This window comes from Humulus lupulus, chromosome X (assembly GCF_963169125.1).
Source record: "Humulus lupulus chromosome X, drHumLupu1.1, whole genome shotgun sequence".
NCBI classification, from domain to species: Eukaryota; Viridiplantae; Streptophyta; class Magnoliopsida; order Rosales; family Cannabaceae; genus Humulus; species Humulus lupulus.
The window spans coordinates 199,321,527-199,327,854 of record NC_084802.1 but is presented as its reverse complement, the minus strand read 5'-3'; positions in this window follow the sequence as shown (position 1 = coordinate 199,327,854).

The following is a 6,328-nucleotide window of genomic DNA, read 5'->3' as shown; positions in this document are numbered from 1 at the left end:
CTTCCAAATTATACTCATTCCAACGAATTTGTAAGTGCTCATACCCATTCCTCTTTTTTTTTGTTTAATGACTAGGCTCGAAATAATAACCCGTCCATTTCTTCAGCCAATTATCACCGTCCAACACCCTCAGAGTCAATGGTGAAGCACAAGTCAACTCTACTCCAACTGTCGTATGGTTGGCGCTCCTTATCCTATCTTCTCCATGAAGATCGGCTTCAAGCTTGTGACCTCCTGGAGCAAGACTAGTCGACTGACGACTCTGCATACCGCAAGTACCTTAAGTGGGAGCACATTCCACTTCCCACTGAGGAGCTCCCCCAAGGCAGAGATCGTCGAGCTCACGGGCCCACCCTTCTGTGGCTCGCCGTCACGACAGGCCTACCTCGGGATCGGGTGGTAGAGGTAAAGTTATACTTAGCTCAGCCATGTGGTCTCCTTCTATGCTTAAGCACAAGCCCGACACTCTGATCCTATTCCAAAATTCCAGAGATAACTTCCATGTTTGGTCTTGGGTAGATGAGAGGGTTCATAGGTTCGATAGCTGGTTAGGCAAATTCCAAACTATGTATAGTTTAAATGAAGTTTGGGATGGGGTCGCAGTTCAATATGGGACCAATGACTATAGAGACCTTTCGAGGCTATACCTTACATATAGGGAAGGGACTTCCCCAGCATCATCTGAAGATAGGGGGATTATTTGGTCGCCGAGCACAAGCTCGGGAGAGAGTACCAGTTAGGTTTCTTTTGACTTTAGCCTTGTTTCTTTTTGTAGTTTAAGCTCGTTCACTAATGTAAAAATTGTGTATGTGCAGGAGACATGGAGTCTGATCTAGATAACGTGCTTAGCCGCCTCTCGGGAGCTAAGCAGAGCAAGCATTCGAGGGCGTTGCAGAGAGCGGGACACCCTTTCTAAAGTCCTGAAGACATCCGAGGCGACACCTCCTGCCTCGGGCATCCATGGCTCAAGCCAAGATGCTGCTGCAGACTCCGAGGTCAGGGTATCTACCGAGGTCTCACACCCCATGCCTCCTTTTTCCATTCAAACTTCTCAACAAACCGCCCCGGCTCCATAGAAGCTTGTTCCCACTCGGGAACGCTTGTTGTCGATTTCGACCCATATTTCTGAGTATGTGATTGACAACGCCGCGAGGACTCACAGAGCCAATTTGGGCTCAGATGTACTATCTTGAGTTGGCCAAAGTTTTATCAACCTTGGCGCCCCCAATGGCAATTCCTCACCTCTTGTCGAGACAACAACACCCTCTATGACAAGGGTAGCGAGCTCATCACTTTGATAATTCTTTTTACTCTGTCATGCTGCCTGTTCAGATTTATTTTGTATGTGTTCTAATCCATTTTGTTTGTGTATAGGCCCTTGCCATGTTTGTTCAGCTTAATTACAAGCTAAACAACGAAGTCCACTCGAGCCTGTCCTATGCTCAAAAGGCGAAGAACCTCCAGATAAAGCTTGCAGACGAGTTTAAGGCCACGAAGTCTGAGCTCGAATCAAAGTTAGAGGCTAAGGATTCTGAGATCAAGAAGAAGGACTCTAGAATCAAGGAGCTTGAGGAGCTGAATGTTAAGCTCAAGGAAGAGAAGAAGGCCACCTTCAATATAATCGAGGGTGAGAAGGCTCGCCTTCTCGAGGAGTTTAAGCGGAAGAAGGATCACGCTGTTGATATGGCCATGTACCGCATTTGCGCCAACAACACTGATCTCGACACAAGCTTCTTGGACACTCTCAAAAGTGAGTTCCTTGAGAGGTGAAAAGCTCGGCTCGATGAGGAGGACGCCAAGGAGGAGGCTGAAAAGATAGCAGAGAAGCCCGATGCTGCCGAGGGGGATGCACCTGCTTCATAGGAGCAAGGTCATGGGCTGCGTCCTATTAACATTTTTGTAACACTTTTTTTTTTATTTAAGCCCTTGGGGCAAAGAAAATTTATAGCTCGCTTTAGGGCTATTTTATACTTATTCAAATAGTAATTTTAATCCTTATGTATATGATTTTCTTTGCTCGAAAACCTTTATACACTTATTTTTTACATTCATCTTTTACTTTAATATTTTTGCTTTACATTTCTAGGTCGAAATATTTCAAGCATTTTATATTAAAGGTTTGCTTTTATGTTTGTTTATTCGTACAAACACATCTGTTGGATTTAAGTTCGAATTTCAATGCATTCACGCACAATTTACTCGATGTATCCATGTCCGATCTCGTTATTTGTCTAGGTCGAACCTTACTTTTACTATGCACTCGAAAGTGCTTATATGGCAAGTAAGATTAGTAGTTTAGTTATATCTTGCTTTTCTAGTCACTTTTCCTCTTCCTCAAGTAGCTCCCCAAGGTTGTGAGGTCGAAACTATCTTTTTTGAAAAATATTCTAGCCTCGAACTCGAAGTAGGTTTACATTCCAACTTTCTGTCGATTAGTTTTAGCTGGTTTGTTCCAAACTTATTTAGCTCATGTCTGGTTTGTAATCCATCCACTTATAACAATTTTTTTTATATGTGTAATTTGGTTATGTCCAGTTCATCTTAGCTCGCGCGTCTGGTTATATCCAGACACTTATAATTTTAATAATCTGGTTATGTCCAGATCATCTTAGCTCGCGCATCTGGTTATATCCAGACACTTTTGTTAGTTTACCTGTATGCTTGACATTTTTATGTCGGGTTAACGATCCAGACATTTTTATTCTATGTTATTTATTTTTTCAAATTGATGGTATTATTGTATACCACTGATGCCCCCTTAATATCCTATGAGTGTGACCATAGGTTATTAAATTAAGAGAGTTTGCAAAAAATACGACATTGAACAAGGAGAATGACTTTTCAGTAAAATTCAACACTTTATAAATAAAAAGTCTGAAAAATAAACAAGCTTGGTTATAATAGAACATTATCCTACACTATTGATAGTAAGGTTGTAGATGTTCACCATTCCAAGCTCGCAGTACCAATTTGTCATTCAACCTCGCCAATTTATAAACCCCAGGTCGGATAATAGACTCGATCTGGTAAGGTCCTTCCCAGTTAGGTCTGATTACCCCAGCGGACGGGTCCCTTGTAGCCAGAAATACACGTCTTAATACCAAGTCTCCCAATCTGAATTTTCTATCTCGAACCTTTTTATTGAAATATCAGGTAGCTCGTTGCTGATATACGAAATTTCTCAGTTGAGCTTCATCTCATCTTTCTTCAAAGGTCTAGACTTTCTTCAAGCTGGGATTGGTTCGAGGCCTGATTGTAGGCATGGCTCCGTATTGTAGGTATTTTGACTTTGACCGGCAACATGACCTTGTATCCATATGCTAGGGAGAAGGGAGTATGTCTGGTCAAAGTCCAAGCTGTGGTTCGATAGGCCCATAAAACTTGGGGTAACTCCTCGGGCCACCTTCCTTTAGCCTCTTCCAACCTTTTCTTTATGGAGCTTTTAAGGGTTTTGTTGATTGCTTCGACCTGGCCATTTGATTGGGGATGGGTGATAGGAGAAACTTTTTATTATCCCATTTTTTTCACAGAAATGTGTAAACAAGTCACTGTCGAACTGGGTAACCTTTGTCTGATACTATCTTTCTGGGCATTTCGTATCGACAAATGATGTTTTTTACCAAAAATTCTAAAACTTTTTTTGAGGTAATTGTAGCCAGAGGTTCGGCCTCGGTCCATTTCGTGAAATTATCGACCACGACCACAACATACTTCACTCCACCTTTACCTGTTGGTAGCGAGCGTATACGATCGATTCCCCACACCGCAAATGGCCATGGGGAGGTCAGCATGGTTAGCTAGGTAGGTGGAGCTCGTGGAATTGAAGCAAATCACTGGCACTTGTCACATCTCTTGACATATTCGAACGTTTCTGCCTTGATTGTGGGCCATAGATATCTTTGCCTTATCACCTTTTTGGATAGAATGTGCTCCGTAGTGTGATCTCCACAAAATCCTTCATGAATTTCTTCCATAATTTTTTTTGCCTCGGGTGGAGTTACACATCAGAGTAGTGGCATAGAATACCCTCTTCGATACAACCTTCCTTCCACAATAGTGTATCTCGGCATCTGACACATCAGTTTCCGAGCCTCGTTCCGTTCTGCAGGGAGAATTTTGGTTTTGAGGTAATCGACTATTGGGGTAATCCAGGTAGGTTGAGAGTCGATCATGCATATGTCTTCTTCGTCAAGCTCGCTGATACTCGAGGTCGATAGAAACTCTACTGAGACCACGTTCAGTGTATCAGCCTCGCTAGTCGTAGTGAGCCTGGCCAATGCATCTGCGTTCGAATTTTGTTATTGGGGAACTTTCTCTATAGCGTAGAACTCGAACTGTTCGAGCGCAGCGTTGGATTTCTCTAAATACGCAGCCATTTTTATGCCACGAGCTTGATATTCCCCTAAAATTTGGTTGACCACCAACTGTGAATCACTATAGCAGTGTATAGCCTTTGCTTTGAGTTCCTTGGCTATTCGAAGTTGTAACGCCCTGGATAGCCAAGACCACTACACTGTGTACTTATAAAGCTGCAAGACTTGCTAATCAAATCATTAATTTAAAAACGTGTCACTAAACATGTATGAGCTAGGGTTAAAAAGGTTTTGGTCTCAAAAGTTTCATTTTATATAATTAAACAGTTATATACACGGGATCCCAAAAGAAACAGCGTTACAAGTTGGTTTATAGACTTCTGAAGATACATAAACAACTGTTAGCCATACTAAGGAAAAATAAACAATCTTTGGGTCTCGCGTCCCTGCCTAAACCTCAACCGTGGCGGCTGAGCAGCTGGCCATGTACATTCCGCTTGTAGAGCTCTCCAATCAAGGCTGATCAAGCTTGCCCTTGCCTTTACCTGCACCACGTAGCACCCGTGAGACAAGGCCCAGCAAGAAAACATGTGCAACACAAACAGTTATAACAGATAGTAAATTTACTAAGCATGAACTCCCATCAAATAATCCACATTAATCACTCAGCATATAATTAGAATTATGGATGCAATCAAACACTTATAACATTCATGTCACATAATAATCAGGGCCGACAACTTAGGCCACACCCTCTATTTATTCCACTGACTCCGGCCCGCTTAAACCGAGCTCAGTGCATATTAAGCTGTCCTCAGCTACCAGTGGCCAAGCCGCGCCCTGTGCGCTAGTGTAACCCTTGGCACCCTTAGGCCGTTGGTTCACTAAATAGCTTGCATGGCTTAATACCATCTTTTCAAGCATACACGATAGGGAATCCTTAGTCCCATCACATATATTCAACCAAGTGCAGTTTTCTTACCTTTAATCTTTACGGTTTCGGATTACGAGCAACGCTCCTCAAGCACGATCCGTTCCCGAGCCTGAGCTTTTATCACCTAGTCATAACCAAAGTATTAGGTTTCATTAATATCCAAATATAGGTTTTCGGGTACAAAAATAACTTTCGGGTAATCGAATCCCACCAAGCACGGTGGTGAAATTGATCCCGAGCATTCTAGACCGCATTCCCATGCTTAAAATCCCCAAAAGTTCAAGTGTGCTCCCAAGGGCTGCAGCCCTTAAAGCTTAGCCTCGGCCCTGCCCTCAAAACAGAACTAAGGCTAGCCTAGAAGGAGACACGCACCGCGGCGCTCACCTTTGGCCAAGCCTCCTTGGCTAATCTTCATCCTAGGGTCGCAGGGCTCTAGAACAGAGCCGCGGCCCTTCCTTTCGAGCCCATAAATTTCACCATTACAATCCTTAAAACCTTACCCAAAATCACCCCAAAGCTTCCTAATACAAAAACAAACATTCCCAACACCTTTAGGATAACTTTAGCAACATAATTCAACAGAAAACTCAGCCTAAAACTCATAGAAATCCATGTTTCAATCTCTGAAACTCAAGAACCTCAAAACACCCAACCATCCATGCAAAACTCGAATTTAAACCTCTAATTTATAAATTAAAGCTTACCTCTTCAATGGAATCCTTTCCCTAATCAAAACCCATCTAATTTCCAAAGCTTTCTAGCTCAAATTCCACCTTAAACATAAAAATTGAAATCACCTCAATACCCAGCTGAAAAGTCAGAATTGAAACTTCAAAAGCATAGTTTGATCCTTACCTTAGCCTTGATTAAATATCTCCTGGATAATCTCTGAGCTTAGCTTCAAGTCCCCACTGAATTCCCAACTTAAAATCCCAGAAATTCTCTGTTTTTCCTTTATGGTTTGCCTAGTTTCCTTGAGAGAGAATAGAGCTGTGAAGGAGCAAAAGGGTCGGTTTAATTTTCTGTCCAATGTTTCTCTAAAGCTTTAGCTTAATCTTATCCCGTTAAGTTAATCCCGAGG